Raw genomic sequence first — 17,839 nt, forward strand, 5'->3', positions numbered from 1 at the left:
CTATCATCATCTATCTATCTGTCATCTATCTATCATCTCTATCATCTATTTAGCTATCCTGCAGCATTATTCACAATAGCCAAGAATTGAAAGCAACTTAAATGTCCATTGATAGATAAGTGGATAAACAAAATGTTGTATATAATGGCATATACATACAATGGAATATTATTCAGCCTTAAAAAAGGAAGGAAATTCAGGCACATAGATGAATCTTAAAGACTTTGTGCTAAGGAAGTGAGGCAGTCACTAAAGGACAAGTATTATATGATTCCACTTATCTGAAGGACCTAGAATAGTCAAATTCATAAAGACAGAAAATAGATGATGGGTGGTTGCCAGGTGCTGAGTGGGGTGGTGGGGTGGTGGATGGGACTTATTGCTTAGTGGGTATGGCATTTCTATTTACAGGGTTGTTCTGGAGATGGATAGATAGTTGTACAACAATGTGAATGTCCTTAATGTCATTAAATTGTACATTTAAAAAAGGTTAAGATGGTACATTTTGTTATATAATCTCAAAGGACTTGAGAATTTTTCACTGTTGCTTTCACATGTTCTACCCCTTACTCCTAATTCTTCTTTTATACTCTTTTTGATAAAATCCAAATTTCTCTAATAATGGCTGTACACTCTTCTTGATAAAATCCAGATTTCTCTAATAATGGCTATACACTCTTCTTGATAAAATCCAGATTTCTCTAATAATGGCTGCTAATCTATAAGTATGACTCTATCCTCAAACCTAGCTGCACTTTGGCCAACACCCTTCCTGCTAAAACCCATAAAATATTCTGCTCTCCTCCATCACATTAGAACAATCTCCTTTGGAATAATCTAGTTCCAGGCATTTTCTAATAAAGGCTTATGCTAATGGTAGTCTGGTTGATTTTCTTCCACCACATGTATGTGTGTGCGTGCACACATGTGCGTGTGTAATGAGAGAAACAGAGACATGAAGAGACATAGAAATGCAGAAAAACATAGAAACAGAGACCATCAATGAGATGGAAGGTCTGTGATCTCAGTAATTATGGGCTCCCAGGGCTTTCCTTGGATCGTCAATCCCTACTCCAGTTAGGTGAAGGAGATTAAGAGGTGCTTAAGGAAGTCAACAATGGCCTCTGAACCATTTGACCTTAGTACTTAATATTGAGTTCCACTGACATGTATTGAGAGATCAAAATGTATTAACTCACACTATGTTCAGGCAGAGCGGATCAGTGAGTAGGGCGATGCTGAGGCTTCAGAGACCCTTACAACTGGAAGGAACAGAAAACCAGAAACAAGGCACTTCTCATGCTTGCAGGTAAAGTTTGAAGACAGGCTTGGTAAGGAGTCAGTGAGGAGTTCTGAGCACTGGTAGTGTCTGCAAGGAGAGTGTGGAACCCAGTGGAAAAAGTCTGCTATGGACAACCAAGAAGTCTTGAGACTGATATTGGTGAACAGACTCTGAGACAGTGGTTGGTAGTACATGAGGGTGAACCAGAGTTGCCCAGACCCCTGGATTTTGGGGCTCCCATAGGGGGATTTTCAAAGCTTCCTGGGACAGAGGACTAGGTAGACTCCTAGCTTGAAGATGGGCATGAGACCTACATTGGATCTTTTGGGGCTATGATGGTTAATTTTGTGTGTCAACTTGACTGGGCTAAGGGATACCGGATAACTGGTGGGTCTGTGAGGTATGTCTAGAAGAGATTAGAATTTGAATTGGTGACTGAATAAAAAGGAAACTCACTTATGCAGCTGGCCATCATTTAATGTGATGAAGAACTGACTAGAACAAAAAAGGTGAAGGAAGGGCAGCTTCCGCTCCCTCTGCTTGAGCTGGAACCTCCATTTGCTCCTGCTCTTGGACATTAGTGCCTTTGGACTTAGACTGGGACTCACACCATTGGCTTTTATGGTCCTCAGGCCTTCTTGGGGTTTGAACTGGAACTACCCCCACCGGCGTCCCTGAACCTCCAGTTTGTAGATGGCTGGTCATGAGACTTCTCATTCTCCATAATTGTGTAAGCCAATCTCTCATAATATATCTCTTTTTATATATGTATGTACATTCCATTGATCCTGTTTCTCTGGGGAACCTTGACTAATACAAGGGCAAAAGCACTGAATAGAAGCCTTGCCTTTGAAGCTTTGGCTTCAAACAGTAACAATTCTAAAAAAGGTCATTGAGAAAATGTTAACTATGATTCAGCACACTCAATTAAATAAAAATAAATAAATAGGGAAAGGTGTGCCTACCTACCAGTTTAGCAAGATTTATTTTAGAGATATTTCAGGTGCAAAAACTTTGGTGTCTAAAGAAAAAATCTTTGATGATCTAAAAAGTTATTTAAGGGGTGGATCGGTAATGAGTCAGTAATGACAGGTGAGTGAAGTGTAAAAGAATTATGTTAAAGGCTGATCCACCTTTAAATGTATGAAAAGCATCAAAAGTAAACATCATGCTATCACAAGTCTCCTTGAAATCCAGAGTTCTGAATGAAGTAACAACTTGGATAAGGAGCAGGGTTCTCCCAGTGGGCATCAACTGGACCCAGTGGTGTTTGCTCTTATGCCCAACTGTAGAAAGCTATCCAAACAGATGGCTGAATCTTTTATTGGTACAGTGGCTAGCATTCATTATCTAACTGAGAATGGGGTAAAAACCTTTTTGTGTTATTCATGTACCACTTTGTATGGTCCAAAGGAGCAGTCACTTAATGGCTATAGAAGGAAAATTAATAATAATGGATCAGACTCTCACCCCATGCAATTAAATAGACGTTATTCTCTATTGAGTTATACAGCATAAGAATCTCACTTAATAACAGTAATAAATAATGGGGTAATTTTCATGCCAGCTGCTAACGGTTTTCTTGCTTCTAACCAGGGTTTTATATCATTATATTTCTACCTTTAGGAAACAATGACATTCTCAGACCTATTTTAAATGTCTGCACGTTTTGCTTTTTATTGCTACAGTTTTTATTGGTTGTCTCAGAGTCCAGGGTTGAATTTTCAGGTCCCTAAGAGGGAAATGTGATCAACACAGTATTGTTAACAGAATTTGATGTGACTATTATGGAGGGAGTTCAGTATTTCTCTCCCAAAGATTCAGGGACTTTAGCATTTGGGAGACTCTGAATACAAGTCTCTTTAAGGTGATTTGTATGATATTTGGGGAATCATTGTGCCAATAATGATTATTTTGCTATTGGTTTGCATTTTTCTTTGGTGTTATGGACTGAGTAACTAATGACATTTTAGTAGGGTAAGCTTACCTTGGTTCTGAATCTAAGAGTACATAATACATTGGAGGAATACACACACACACACACACACACACACACACACACACACACACACACATATATAGGAGGCATAAATATAAATATATAATTCTGAAGATAGCTCAGAAGACTAAAAGCCCAGTAGAGTCTATGTGTTGCCTTATAAATATTACCTTTTTTCCTCAGGCTCCATCCCTGTGCTATCTTGGGATCTTTGTGCTACATTTGTTTTACCATCACTCTAGTGTTCTAGATATGAATATGCCTTAACCTCAATTGTCTTGGGATTTATAGGTAGTTGCTTTCTACTTCTATTTTAACATGTTATTGTTTGGAAGCTACTTGAATTGGTTGTATACTTGTTTTTTTTTTTCTAGACAACAAACAGTTCCTTTATCTTTTTTTTCTACCTCACAAGGTGAGTTATTACTCCTAATTGATACAGGTAGAAACTGAAACACAGACATCTCTGTGCCCAAGTTTGCAGAGATGGTAGGTGCAGAGCCAAGATTTGCATCCAAGCAGTCTAGCTCCAGAGTCCATGATCTTAACATGCTCAATTGCCTCTCTTATAAACAGCTAGCATGATACCTTAGATATGGTTTACTTAATAAATCATTTTGCTCACAAAGGTGGTATAAAAGCATGAGATGACATTACTGTGAAGAGAGGCTTTTTCTTAAGAAACTAGAGGCCCGGTGCATGAAAATTTGTGCACTGGAGGGGAGGGGGTCTCTCAGCCCGGCCTGCCCCCTCTAGCAGTCCAGGAGCCCTCAGGGGATGTCCTACTGATGGCCTACCTCTGCGGGAGGCAACCGGGCTGATCAGGGGAAGGCATTACCCCCATCACCCCATCACCCCACTGCTGCTGCCACTGCTGGCTGCCACAGCTCTGGCACTTGGCCCTCGCAGCCGCCACAGCTGCCTGCCCTCGGCCCTCACAGCTGCTGTGGCTTTGTCCGGAAGGACGTCCGGAAGACATTAGGTCTAATTAGCATATTACCCTTTATTAGTATAGATGGGACTCTCCCAGTGCCTACCTCTCTTCAGGTGTGTGACTTTCTTTTTGGTCCTTTCTTCCCCAGAGATGCTGCTGTAGGTCTCTGGATCTCCCAAAGGGGAAAAGGGAATACCCAACTGCACCTGCTTGTATGTGCTTGGAAATATTCCTAACATGTACCCTCAGGCTCTAAATCCAAGCAGCTCCCCTTGTAGATAACTTTTGTGGATCTCCCTTGGCAATGGGATTGTTCTTATTCATGAACATGGAGTAAGAACAGCTACCATGTTCTTAATATTCCTGAGAGTAGGGGAAATAACAGGAAATTGAATCATTCTCTTATAGTAAATGATCCATTCTGCTGAACAGAACATTTACTATACTACTTTGTTTACATATCCTCACAGTCTCATTCCAAGACTTAACAGTTTTTCAATTACAAAAGAACACTTGGAAAAATACTCTGCTACATTCCTCCAGAATGTCTTCCTAGTGGCAATACAGATGGAGAGTAAGAGACTAATTTTGGATCCAGACAGACGCTCTTTTGGTTTTCTGAATGGCATTTTCCTAAACAAACTGCTAAACCTTCAGAAATAAAACCTGTGATGTCTATTACAGGTTGTACAGAATACACATAAAAGAGAAGCCAATACTCGCTGTCAGAAGGATTCTGATATGCCCTGGCTGATAGGAGGATGTGTACTTGTGAGATCAACTAAAGGAGAGTTGGAAAATATTTAAGCTCTTTTTTTTTTAATCCCCATTCATGGTAAGTAAATAAGCCTTTGTAAATAAATAAATGTCATTCATCTAAGAAGAATTCTGATGGCAGATGCAATAATTGCTATAGGGGTTCTAATAATTATTCCTTAATTATTCTAAAAAAGAATACACTTTTATTAGGATGAGAAAGTCCTGTGGCCCAGGGACTTCTTTAAAGAAGGGTTAAGCCTTATACTTACCTGGCAGGGGAGATACCATGATCACGAAGGTGGTTTTCCCAGGGCGAGGCTTATCCATTGCACTCCGGATGTGCTGACCCCTGCGATTTCCCCGAATGTGGGAAACTCGACTGCATAATTTGTGGTAGTGGGGGACTGCGTTCGCGCTCTCCCCTGGTTAAAAAAAAAAATAAAAAATAAAAAATAAATAAATAAATAAATAAAAAAGGGTTAAGCCCTAGCTGGTTTGGCTTAGTGGATAGAGTGTCAGCTTGCGGACTGAGGGGTCCTGGGTTTGATTCCGGCCAAGGGCACATGCCCAGATTGTGGGCTCGATCCCCAGTAGAGGGCATGCAGGAGGCAGCTGATCAATGATTCTCTCTCATCATTAATGTTTCTATCTCTCTTTCCCTCTCCCCTCCTTTCTGAATTCAATAAAGAAAAAAAAAAAAAGAAAAAAAAAGAAAGTTAACATCTTTTTTTTTTTAAAAAAAAGCTTAAGTTATCTTGTGTATTGCTCTGAGATTTAGCCCATCCCACCATTACTCCCAAATTTTCCTACGAGTCATATACACACAGCTTCATCAAGAAAGTGTTGTCTAGTTATTTATCTTGGGTATATGTGAGTACGTGTATGGTGGAGCTAATCAAAGGAAAGTAACCATGGAAATCAATAACTAGAAGAAAGACTTATAATATAGAACGCACAACAGCATAAGGTAAAAATATGAACCAGACTTGACAGAGAGAATAGTAAGTAACATTCCATGCCCTTAAAAAAATTCTTCTTTTCTTTAAATACTCTCTTGAGGATATCTTTCCATTGATTTTTAGAGAGAGTGGAAGAGAGAGGGAAAGACAAAGAGAAATATTGATTTGAGAAAAACACATCAATTGGTTTCCTCCTGCATTTGCCCTGACCAGGACCTGGACTGGGGAGGAGCCTGCAACCAAGGTACATGCCCTTGACTGAAATCGAACCGGGACCCTTCAGTCCACAGACCGATGCTCTATCCACTGAGCCAAACCGGCGAGGGCAAAAAATTTCTTGAGTCAGACATTAAATTATCTATTGAATATGAGATAGATTTTGAGTACATTTATTTAGATTTTAAAGGTCAGAGTGACCCCAGATGGCATGTGAGTTAAAATTAATTCAACAATGCATATGTGTCAGACAGGCTTCTAGGTCCTCAGGGTATGTCAATGAACAAAAGCAACTCATACCATACTCTTACCATGGCATGGTTAGGGATCATGTCAAGTATTTACTAATATAAGCATCATTGAATTTAACCTTCAATTCTCAGCAAAGACAGTAGATCCAGAGATTAAGTGACTTGTCCAAGGTTATACAGCTAGTAATTGGCAACAAAGATCATACTCTCCAGGTCTTCACTGGATAGTGAAACTCCTTGGTTTGATATGGATAAAATATTAACTCACTTTATTGATTAGCCAACTTGGCCCAGAGAGATAACATGACTTGCTAAAATATGCTCATGCTAAGTGGTGGATCGTGCTTTTTCACTGTTCCATATTGCCTTTACACCTGCAAAATGAGATAAGAAATGCAATTTGCATGCAGATACAGTACTATAAAATATCATTTAATCATTGAAATTGTAGAAATAGATTATGAGGGTCTTGATGAGATGGAGTTGATATGTCATAATGAATGCAGAATAGTCATGATTTTAAAAAATAAGTATTAAATAATTATACTTGAGTCTATATTTTCAAGATAGGCCTGAGAGTTTCCAAAGTATACTATTACATTTGAATAGAGTATTTTATTATTATTATTGATCTTTTTAAAACTATTGTTTTTTCAAATTTGAAATACGATTTTATGTACTTATAGTATTTAGCACATAAGGACAAAATCAGACAAATCAGATGAATAAGTTATTAAGGTGTCAATAATATGTTAAACTATTAGGATGGATGAGGGAATTTAAGAATAACAACAATATGAAAAATTCACATAATTCTCTTTATAAGTGGTTCATAATTTCCTTGTCCTTATTACTTCTCTCATCTCTGCAAGTTAATAGAAAACAGGAACATGGTGTTTGTGTGTGTGTGTGTGTGTGTGTGTGTGCGCGCGCGCGTGTGCGTGTGCGTGCACAGGCACAGGATATTACATTTGTGATCCATGGATTGGTTATTTTATTCAGTTTATTTGGAATTCAGGAAAGCAGGAAACATATTTAACTCTGAAGCATCATGGGAATAGGTCACATAACCTAGTAAGGAACCTCTCATAACAAATTAAATATAGCCAGGTGTGAGGGAAAATAAATTCCATATGTTTAAAAATTATTTGAGCAGATAGAATTTCACTGGAAAATACAAGTGGAATCTGGAGGCCGTTTCATTAAAATGTTTGTTAAACTATAACATGTCTGATTGCCATTGCATATCTCTCAGGATAGGGTGAAGTTACCATTGTAGGAACCTTGTTCAAACTAGATCTGTGACTTCACTTGCTCAAAGTAGGCTTCTCTTTCTTTATAAGTTAGAATATTCTGAGTCTTTATAAAATGTCTGGAGCCATAATAAATCTTTTAGAAACTTCTTTATTCCTGAGAGATGACAACATGTTCAGGATTGGGAGGCAAATGGACTCTTACTCAAGCCGAGGAAGAACTTTTATAAAAAGCTTGACCCTGTATTAAGTATTTTACATAAATACGCATGTTCCATGCTTACCACAAGCCTATGAAGGTCTATTATTCTGTTTGGATAGGCAGGGTGATGCAGAGATGAAGCAACTCACTTACCAGTCTCCAGTCTATAAGGACCAGAACTTAAATCCTGACCTGTCTGGTTGCAAAGCATTTCTACTGGGTCATGTTACCCTCAAAGGAGAATAATAAGTAGAGTGCCTAGATTAAAGAAGGGAGAGTAGAGCAAGAGTATGGAGTGATGATATTGATGGTGCAGATGTAGGAATAAAGGTATTCAGCTACCTCCTGGTTGGCTAGGTGCTTCCCTATTGCTTGACCTCAGCTGTCCTCTATCCACTGACAGACCTGACTACCAATCCTGAAACTGTGTTCCTGGATAGTGCCCTCTGTCATTTTACTTTCACCAGGGACCTGGTATTGCACTCTGTTCCTTCCATCATGGTGCTGCCTCTAATGACTTCATGCTTAGGCCTGGCTGACCTTGGCCTGGCATTATTAAAATACCTGCCTTTTCCCCATAGAATACGAATAATAACTTGTTTTTAAGAGACTGTTTGGATTTGTAGTGACTGTGTAAGGCACTGTGTTGAGGCTAATTTAGTCTCATTGGGAGGTTTGGTTATGTCTGTGATGACAGAGAAGAAGGGGTGTTGGCAGGCATGCTGTATATTTGCCATTCTTGTACAGGATAGGCAGATCCGTTTCTGCCTTCTGATGTATCCTTCAGACATCTGATTTTGAAAACCTTTATTCCTCTATCTCGAATGCATAATGAACAACTGGGCAGATCCTGTACCTAGTATTGAGGATACAGAAATGAATATGACATTGTGCTTGTTATACTAGTCACCATTTTTTAGTGATTGACAGTTTTCAAAACATACAAAGACTCCCTGTTGGTCATCTCAAGTGAGGTAGTCAGAATATGGCGAATTTTATTATGCATCTGTACTACAAAGGAAACAGTCAAAGAAAAATTCTGGCTAAGTAAAAAGAATACCAAGTCAGATTGGGAATGCTTTCAGAGGAAAACCCAAACCACAATGGTTTACACAAGGTATGGCACTCCTCCAGAATGCAGAAGCTCAAAAACATCAAGGCCTTTCGCTCATGTTGGCATGATGGCTGCTGCTGCTCAGCTATCAGGTCAACAGAAAGAGAAAACAACAAGGAAAATGCGATGACACCTCTATCAGGAAAGTGAAACTCTCTCACTAATCCCCAGAGCATTTCTGTTCACTATGGCTAGAATTGTGTCACATGCTCATCTCTAGTTGCAAGGGAGGTTAGAAAATGTTTATCTAGGTGCCCCAAATAAAATTATATTAACATGAAAAAGGAGGGGAGTGTGTATTATATAGCCAGCTAATCTACCTAATATGCCACAGATACATCTTCAAGCTAATAGATTGGTCATCTGGGGACCTGGTGTGGGGTCAGGGTTAAGGAGGTATACCATGTAAAGAAATATAGTTAAAATCATGCTTTATGTAGTTGTCTACAATTAGGTACTATTTATTTAAGGTAATCCCATTTTATTTAAGGTAATCTCATTTTATTTCTAGTTTCCAGATGCATCAGTGTCCATAGCAAGTCTTTCCAAGAATAGGCTATTGATTGTTTACTCTGTGTGTGTGTATATGTGTATGTGTGTTTGTGTTTGTACCTATGAATGCTTTTATATAGACTGTATTTCTCTTTTATTTCTAAAATATAATTTAGCAGTCTAAAGATAGTGACCACCTTATACTGCAAGCCACTTTATCTTTGCAGGGTGTCCTTGCACTAGCCAGGCATCAGGGTTAATGAACACTGTTGTGAGAACCACGTGCTTCAATATCGAATGCTTCCCCATCACTGAAATGAAATAATGTCTGACAGTACAGTCCCTCAGGATATCAAGAAGTTTCCTATTGATTTGCTTTCTGCTAAAGAAGCTACATGATTCAACAGAGTAAGAAGTGAAAATCATTGGATAGAAAATTTTGGTACCAGGAACATATGCTCAGGACTAGCAGGGTTTTGCTGGATTGGTGTGGCTCACTGGTTGAGCATTGACCATTTAATTCCTGGTCAGGACACATGCCTGGGTTGTGGGCTTGATCCCTAGTAGGGGGCATGCAGGAGGCAGCCAATCAATGATTCTCATCATTGATGTTTCTATTTCTCTCTCCCTCTTCATTCCTCTCTGAAATCAATACAAAGATATATTTTTTAAAAAGGACTAGCAGCGTTTAAATTCAGGAACTTAGAGTTTAGAAGACAACATGTTTCACATCTCAAACACTCTTCATTTGGAAAAAGTAGTATTAACTTTCTGTGAGGAAAAGTTACGTCTTCTTGGTAATTCCAGAAGAGTGGAGGACTAAGACCAAAGGAAAGAGATTGGAGAAGGGCAGTAACATTTATTGTGTCAGCTATGTGCAAAGAACTGTGTTTGAGGTCTTGAATATACTCACTAACTAAATCCTACAAACAAACCCTATAAGCTCCTATAAGCAAGTATTTATATTCCAATTTTGTAGATAAGAACTCTGAACTTTAGAGGGATTAGGTGAATTTCCCAAGGTCACATAGCTAATGAGTTGGAAGGTTGAACTTTTCTAATTCCAGAATCTGCTTTTTTCCCTGCTCAGCCTCATGGAACTTGTAAAATATCCTGAAACACACACACACACACACACACACACACACACACAGACACACACACACACACACACACACACAAGAACAATTACAACTAGCTCTTAGTCTGTAAAATGCACTAGACACACTCAAATCTACCAGTTCCAAACATTTCACTTGCAACTCTGACCAGTTCTTCATTTCATTTCACAGTGCTTCGGTCTACAAGAGCATAATCAGAATGTCTCCAAATGGCTCCTCTAGGGATTAAACACACAGGAATGGGAAGAAGGCATGGCTAGTATCAAATCTTTCCAGACCACCTCTCTTATCTCCTTTAGTCCCAGGACAACATCTTTTAGTTCCAACTCATGGAAATCAGTGTATAAACATATTGCAATAGATTAGCTGTTCAGATCATAAGCATTTGCAATGTGACTATACATAATACAATTTTAGAAATATATTAAATTGATATTAAATCTGAACAAACCAGTTGCTTCTTTTTTAAGTGTGGCATTCTGGGTTTATACTAATTTACACCAAGTAGGCAAAGAATCTTGAGGGTGGCTGAGCAGACTGCTCAGGAGCTGAAGGGAGGGCCCTAATAGTAAATATAAACACATTCCAGTTACCTGTGCCTTTCCATATCGCACCTTTCGTCCCTCACGTTATGATCACGCTGTGGGAACTTTCCCATCTAACACAAATTACTCATATATTGTGGATCACATGCCCTTTGTGAGCTTCAGACCCAGAAGGAGCCCCCAAAATATGTGCGTATGTTTTTAATTCAATGACTACATAAATGGACTACATGAAAATGCATTGAACAGTGAATGAAGGTGTGAATTCTTGCAGCTTCTGGCTTCCCAGAGGGAGTTCCTCTGGCCAATAAATTTGTAGGTAAGTGAAGGTTCAGGTTAGGGTTTAGGCCTTCCCTGTTTCTCTTTTTTCTCTTTCTTCTTCACTCCACGATGCCAGGGGTCTCAGTTTGGGAACTGAAGTGAAAGAGCTGATTCTCTGAAGTTAAAATTATGTTTCATTAATGATCCTCACCCCCAGCGCTTGGGGCAAGTGCCATGGAGAATGTAGTTCAAAGCTAGCACCCTTCTATTTCCCCCTCTGAGCATCCCACACAATGGTTGGGAACATGAGTACTTTAATTAATGTATCTCCTATACAGCTGATACATCCACCCATCATTTCATTTTTAAGCAGGGATTGTCACTCACTTTAGCTAACATGCAGCTGCTCCCTTTTGGCTACCCGTGGTTAACTCCTCTGCTTAATGGTAGACTGTTTGTGACAGGCACAAATGGGGAGGATTCGGGTGGGTATAATTTTGTCAGACAATGAAATAGGTATTGCCTTTATTTTAAGAGATGTTACAAGGCATTAAATCTAGGCTTTCTCCTTCTCTCCCACCCTCTGCACCACCTATAATACAACTTGGCTCAGCTGTTTTACATTAAGTCCAGGTCTCAAGGTCAGCCTTATGGATGTGTGATCTGTGTATTCCCACTGGGTTCTGTGTTCAGAAGGGCCCCGTACCTGGTTTAACACTCTACAGTTGTCGTCTTGAAACTCTTAATAACTTTTTGACAAGAGGCCCTGCATTTTTATTTTGCAGTGTGTCTTGCAAATTATGTAGCTGGTCTTGTCTAAATTCTCTACTTTCAAATCACCAAAAGAAAATTGTTGGCAGGAGTGAGAATAGAAGGTGGCAATTTTATAATCCCAGAGACTTGTATACTGTGATCAGACACAGACACAAGAAAAATGATTAGTGCAAGTTGAGCTGGGGAGCAGGACATGGAAGTAGTTTTCCAACTTTCAAGTCACATTTTTGAATCAGGCTTAATTATGAGATTTATAATGTGACTTCCCTGAATAGAGATAGACTTGTAGTCGTGTCATGTGAAAAATGCTTTTCAAAGCTAAATATTGATGCTTTTCAGAGTTCTGGGTTCTTCAGTCCTGCTCCTCCATAAGCTCAGATAATCACAGGTTGGTGGCAAACCTGTTGTGCAGGAGCCAGAGTAACTGGAGACATGGGTCTCCCCATCTCAGTGCACAGTGGTCAGCTCTTTTTTCCCAAGCATCCTTCCTATCTGCCCCCTTACTCTACAGCAAATATGAAGCAAACTAACAGGATAGATTGAAGGGAAAGTAGAAAGCAGAGGGAGTTTGCTTCATTTCCCAATTGGGATTTACCTCAAAGTATGCTCTCAACACCACTAGGGGCAGCCATATCAAAGTGAAATTGGTAGATGCAGAAAATAACTGATGGTACTGATGGGTGGATGTAAGCCTGAAGGGTGCAACTTATAGATATGAGCATCAAGTGGCTTCATATCTGCTGGGCAGACTTCTGGAACAAGGCAGAGAGTCACCACCAGCCTGCAGGGTAGATAAGAAAGGCACTATGAGCTGTAGGCAGATCATGATGGCAGGGAGACCTAGATTAGGGAAAACAGACCTGAGTTCACTGGCTACCTAGCCAGCAAACAAATGACACAATAGATTGACAAATAATATAACCCTTAAAGTTGACAGAGAGGAGAAGGAACACGGAGCCCAACTGTGGAGGATTGAACATTTATCTGAAAGAGACAGATGTGCACTGAGTAAACAGTAGTGAACCAGATTAGGGCTCCCTGCTGTCCCAGGGGATAGTGCATGAGGAAGATTAGAGCAATTGTAAGAATATAGATTACAAGCCTGATAAACCTACAATGTGCAGATTTCCTCACTCACAGATTAGCCCTAAGAATACATAATTGAAGGAAAGTAAATAATAATCACCTGAAATTAAAATACACTCATTTTAGCCCTCACTGGAGTAGCTTAGTTGGTTGGGTGTGATCCTGTGCACAAAAGGTTGCTGGTTCGATTCCTGGTCAGGGCACAAGCCTGGGTTGTGGACTCATCCCTGATGGGGGCCCTGCAGGAGGTAATTGATTGATGTTTCACTCTCACATTGATGTTTCTCTTTCTCTCCCTTCCTCTCTCTCTAAAAATCAATAAAAAACTTAAAATAAAGTTCACTCATTGTAGAATAACCTCATAATTCACTCAATATTCTGTTTTATGTGCAGGAGACCTGGTCCAGCCCCCCCCCCCCAAGCTTCATGTACAAAGTAGTTTTTGGTGGCTGCTCTTTGAAAATCTCATTCCTATTAATATTTAGAAGGAGTGAGTCCCAGTGGAAAGTACCAGGTGCTAGGCACATAAATTACTGGGTTTTCCTCCACAGCCACAGGCTATTATTGAGAAAAATAAGTTAATAAACTGAAGAAAAGAGTTGGCCACCTCATTGAATCACGATAGGTTTGGCCACATGGACTTGGTGGAGAAGTTTAAGTTATTGAGAGTGCTCAGGCTGCAGAATGGAGAATGACCTCGGGAGAAGGTAAGGAAAAGACTCCACCACATCCTGTGATGCATGACCATCAGGAGCATCCTCTTCTTTCCCTTTGAGGAACTGACATAGGCTGCAGCCCTTTATGTCCAGATAGGATTTCATTATATCAAGGCAACTTAAAGAGCTTACAAATGATACTAACATCCTTCCATTTTAATCAATGCTTCTCAGGTAACGGGAAATATTCAACTGCCTTTGGTACATCTGAGTTGGTGATGTGGAACAGTACAGAGTTGAGATTCTGTAATGTTTCAAGTCCTCATGAAGTTATTATGAAGTAGGAGGAATTTTGGGGTCGGGGGGAAGTCACCCTCTGCCATTTTCTTCTTCTTATGCATTCAACTGTGAATCAGGCTCGTCAGATGTGCAGGGCTGTCAGCATGGTTTTAATCTGTAGCATGGATAGAGTATTTATTCACTCAGCAAATATTTCTTGGGCATCAATGTGTTAGGTACTCTTGAAAGTACTGGAGTATATTGATGCATGGAAAGACAATTACATTCTCTCTTCCTTCTGACACTTTCCCAACACACCAGTCTCTTCTGCCTCAGTTACAAATAATTAAAATGACACATAATGACTAAGAAAGAAGATGAGAACAGGTCTAGTGCCCAAGGCTCATATCTGTAGGAAGGACCACTGCAAGAAGATCCCTCCTGAGAGATTCTTTAGATTTTAGGAAGTCATCTTGTTTTGCCATTGATCCAAAGTAAACAAAACTTTCTTGACATTTTCCCTTGAGTTTTGGTTTTGTATTTATAGTTAAACCATTGTCCTTGAAGTTTTGTCTTTAAAGTTAAAATGTGGTGAGTGTGTGTGTGTGTGTGTGTGTGTGTGTGTGTGTATCAATCTTGGGGAAGGGTGAATATGAGCTATGATCTTAATGACCCAAGCATGTCCCCTAACAAGGAAGGCTAAGAGCTATGATCTTAATTTAGCAATTGAGGGAATTATAAAATGAGATAGAATGACTAGGAGAAAAATGGTATGTCTTGAAAATGTGATTAAAATTCATACATTTCCTGTATACCAGGTATCCTAAAACTATGGCCCGTGGGCCACATGCGGGTGTTTTTGCCATTTTGTTTTTTTACTTCAAAATAAGATATGTGCAGTGTGCATAGGAATTTGTTCATAGTTTTTTTTAAACTATAGTCCGGCCCTCCAACTGTCTGAGGGACAGTGAACTAGCCCCCTGTTTAAAAAGTTTGAGGACCCCTGCTGTATACTATAAGGCAGTCCAAATGTACCTCTCAAGAGTTACTTTCAGAGAAGAAGGTGGATCTATGTGTGGAGCCTTCTCAGTTTGCTCTAAATGTACTCATTTTATCATTTGTGTCCTGTGAAAATTATACTACCTTTACTATTTATTCTGACTATACTTTTCACTACAATAAAATAATATTGTACCAAACTTCCTCATCTATATATAGAAAAGGCTAAGTGACTGACCATATGTCCATCCGACCATCAAACCGACCAGCCAGTATATATGACGCACACTGGCAATCAGAGGATTCTGCGTATAGTAAATGGTTAGTAAAACTTGGAGAAGGCAAACTTGATAGCAGTTTTCATTTTGAAATGGATATTATTGAAATCCCCCATGAAATGATTTGTAACAGCTCTATTATTGAAGCTACCATTGGAAATAGTATATCTATAGATAATCCTGTATAATAAAAGAGAAACATGTAAAAATGACCGTACCTCTGCAACACCCACCAGCCAATCAGGAGTGAGTATGCAAATTAACCCGACAAAGATGGTGGGTTAATTTGCATACACAGGCACCAGGTGGAGAGCAGAGCAGGAGAGCCGGTGGCTTGGGGGGGCAAGGCTCCCTTGGTTGCTGAGGGAGCCACGCCCCCCACCAAGCCACCAGGTGGAGAGCAGAGTGGGAGAACTGGCAGAGAGTGGAGTGGCTTGGGGAACTTGGCTCCCCAAGCCACCAGACAGAGAGCAGAGAGGGAGAGCTGGGAGCTTGGAGGACTTGGCAGAGCGGGAGGCCATGGGATGGAGACAGAGCAAGAAGGGAAAACCAAGAGCACGGGGAGCACCAGGAATGCTGGGAATCATAGTTCTGGTGGCAGATGGATCTCCTAGACACTAGAGCAAAGTGAGCCTGGAGCAAGTTACTGTTGTGGTGGGGATGGAAGGAAAGCAAAGGTAAGAGACATAAGTAAAACCAGAGTGTCTAGAAAAAATTAAAGGGAAGATATCCTAAAACTTACAGGAAATCTCCACCAATGAAGCAAAGAAAAAAAAAATTTCTCTATTATTCTGTGAACAACAAACCAAACTGGGTGGGGGTCTCAGACAATTAGCTCATATGATTGCAAAGACAGACAGAAACTCCCGGATTGAAGAGGGCACCCCTGAGGGCTCCCAGATTGGAGATGGTGCAGGTCGGGCTGAGGGACCCCCCTCCCCCCCCGCCCCCCCCCCCCCCCCCCCCCCGTGCACAAATCTTCGTGCACCGGGCCCCAAGTATTAAAAATATATCTAAATGTGTGATCCTTTGTCCTAAAAATGAGCACATTCATAAATTAAATGAAGAAATTTTGGATATACTTGATGGAGATTTTTATATCTATTTGAGTGATGATTCCACTGATTCAATGGATGATGCTGAAAAAGAAAATTTTCCCATTGAATTTCTTAATAATATTACTCCTTCAGGAATGCCATGTCATAAATTAAAATTGAAAGTGGGTGCAATCATCATGCTACTGAGAAATCTTAATAGTAAATGGGGTCTTTGTAATGGTACCAGATTTATTATCAAAAGATTGCGACCTAACATAATCAAAGCTCAAGTATTAACAGGATCTGCGGAAGGAGGGTATTATGATTCCAAGAATTGATTTGTGCCCATCTGACACTGGCCTCCCATTTAAATTAATTCAAAGACAGTTTCCTGTGATGCCAGCATTTGCAATGACTATTAATAAATCACAAGGACAAACTCTAGACAGAGTATGAATATTCCTACCTGAACCTGTTTTTGGACATGGTCAGTTCTATGTTGCTTTCTTTCGAGTTTGAAGAGCGTGTGACATTAAAGTTAAAGTTGTAAATACTTCATCACAAGGGGAATTAGTCAAGCACTCTGAAAGTGTTTTTACTCTTAATGTGGTATACAGGGAGATATTAGAATAAGTTTAATCAATTTATCAGTCATTGTTTGTATCAATGTTGTTTTTATATCATGTCTTTGTTGTTATATCATGTTGTTATTGTCTATTTATTAATCAATTTATATATTATTTTCATATACATTTTACTAATTTTCTTTTATCTCTGACACTTCTATTGTAGAGAAAGGGTGAATAGCGCTATTAAAATATTTCTTCTAATTAATTTCCTTTCAATGTGCACGAATCCATGCACTGGGCCACTAGTATACAGATATTTGCATACTTTTCTGATGATCTTTTTTAGAATAGATTTTCACAAGTAAGAAGGACACCTGGATGAAGGTTAATACTATTAAATTTTATTCTTTTGAAAAATGTTGCCTTTTATTCTTGGGCCAAATTATGCAAAAATTTTTTATTCCCACCAATTTTTAAGAACTTTATTGGTTTTCATTTGCATTTCTTTAATCACTATAGAAGTTAATATTTATATGTGTTTATTGGCTGTTAGGATTTTTATATTATAAATTGCTTTATTAAAAATTATCTATTTCCCCTTAGGTTTATAATATCATTAAAAAATAACATACTGAATGCATTTTTAAAAATCCATCAGATCCCTTTTTAACCTTATAATGGACCTCTGAAATGGTTAAGATTCATGGTGGTGCTTTTATTGGAAAGCTAGAGAAGATGAGACTGTTTTCTCATAATAACAAGCTAATGGTGGG

The sequence above is a fragment of the Cnephaeus nilssonii genome, assembly GCF_951640355.1.
Source record: "Cnephaeus nilssonii genome assembly, chromosome: 10".
NCBI lineage: Eukaryota > Metazoa > Chordata > Mammalia > Chiroptera > Vespertilionidae > Cnephaeus > Cnephaeus nilssonii.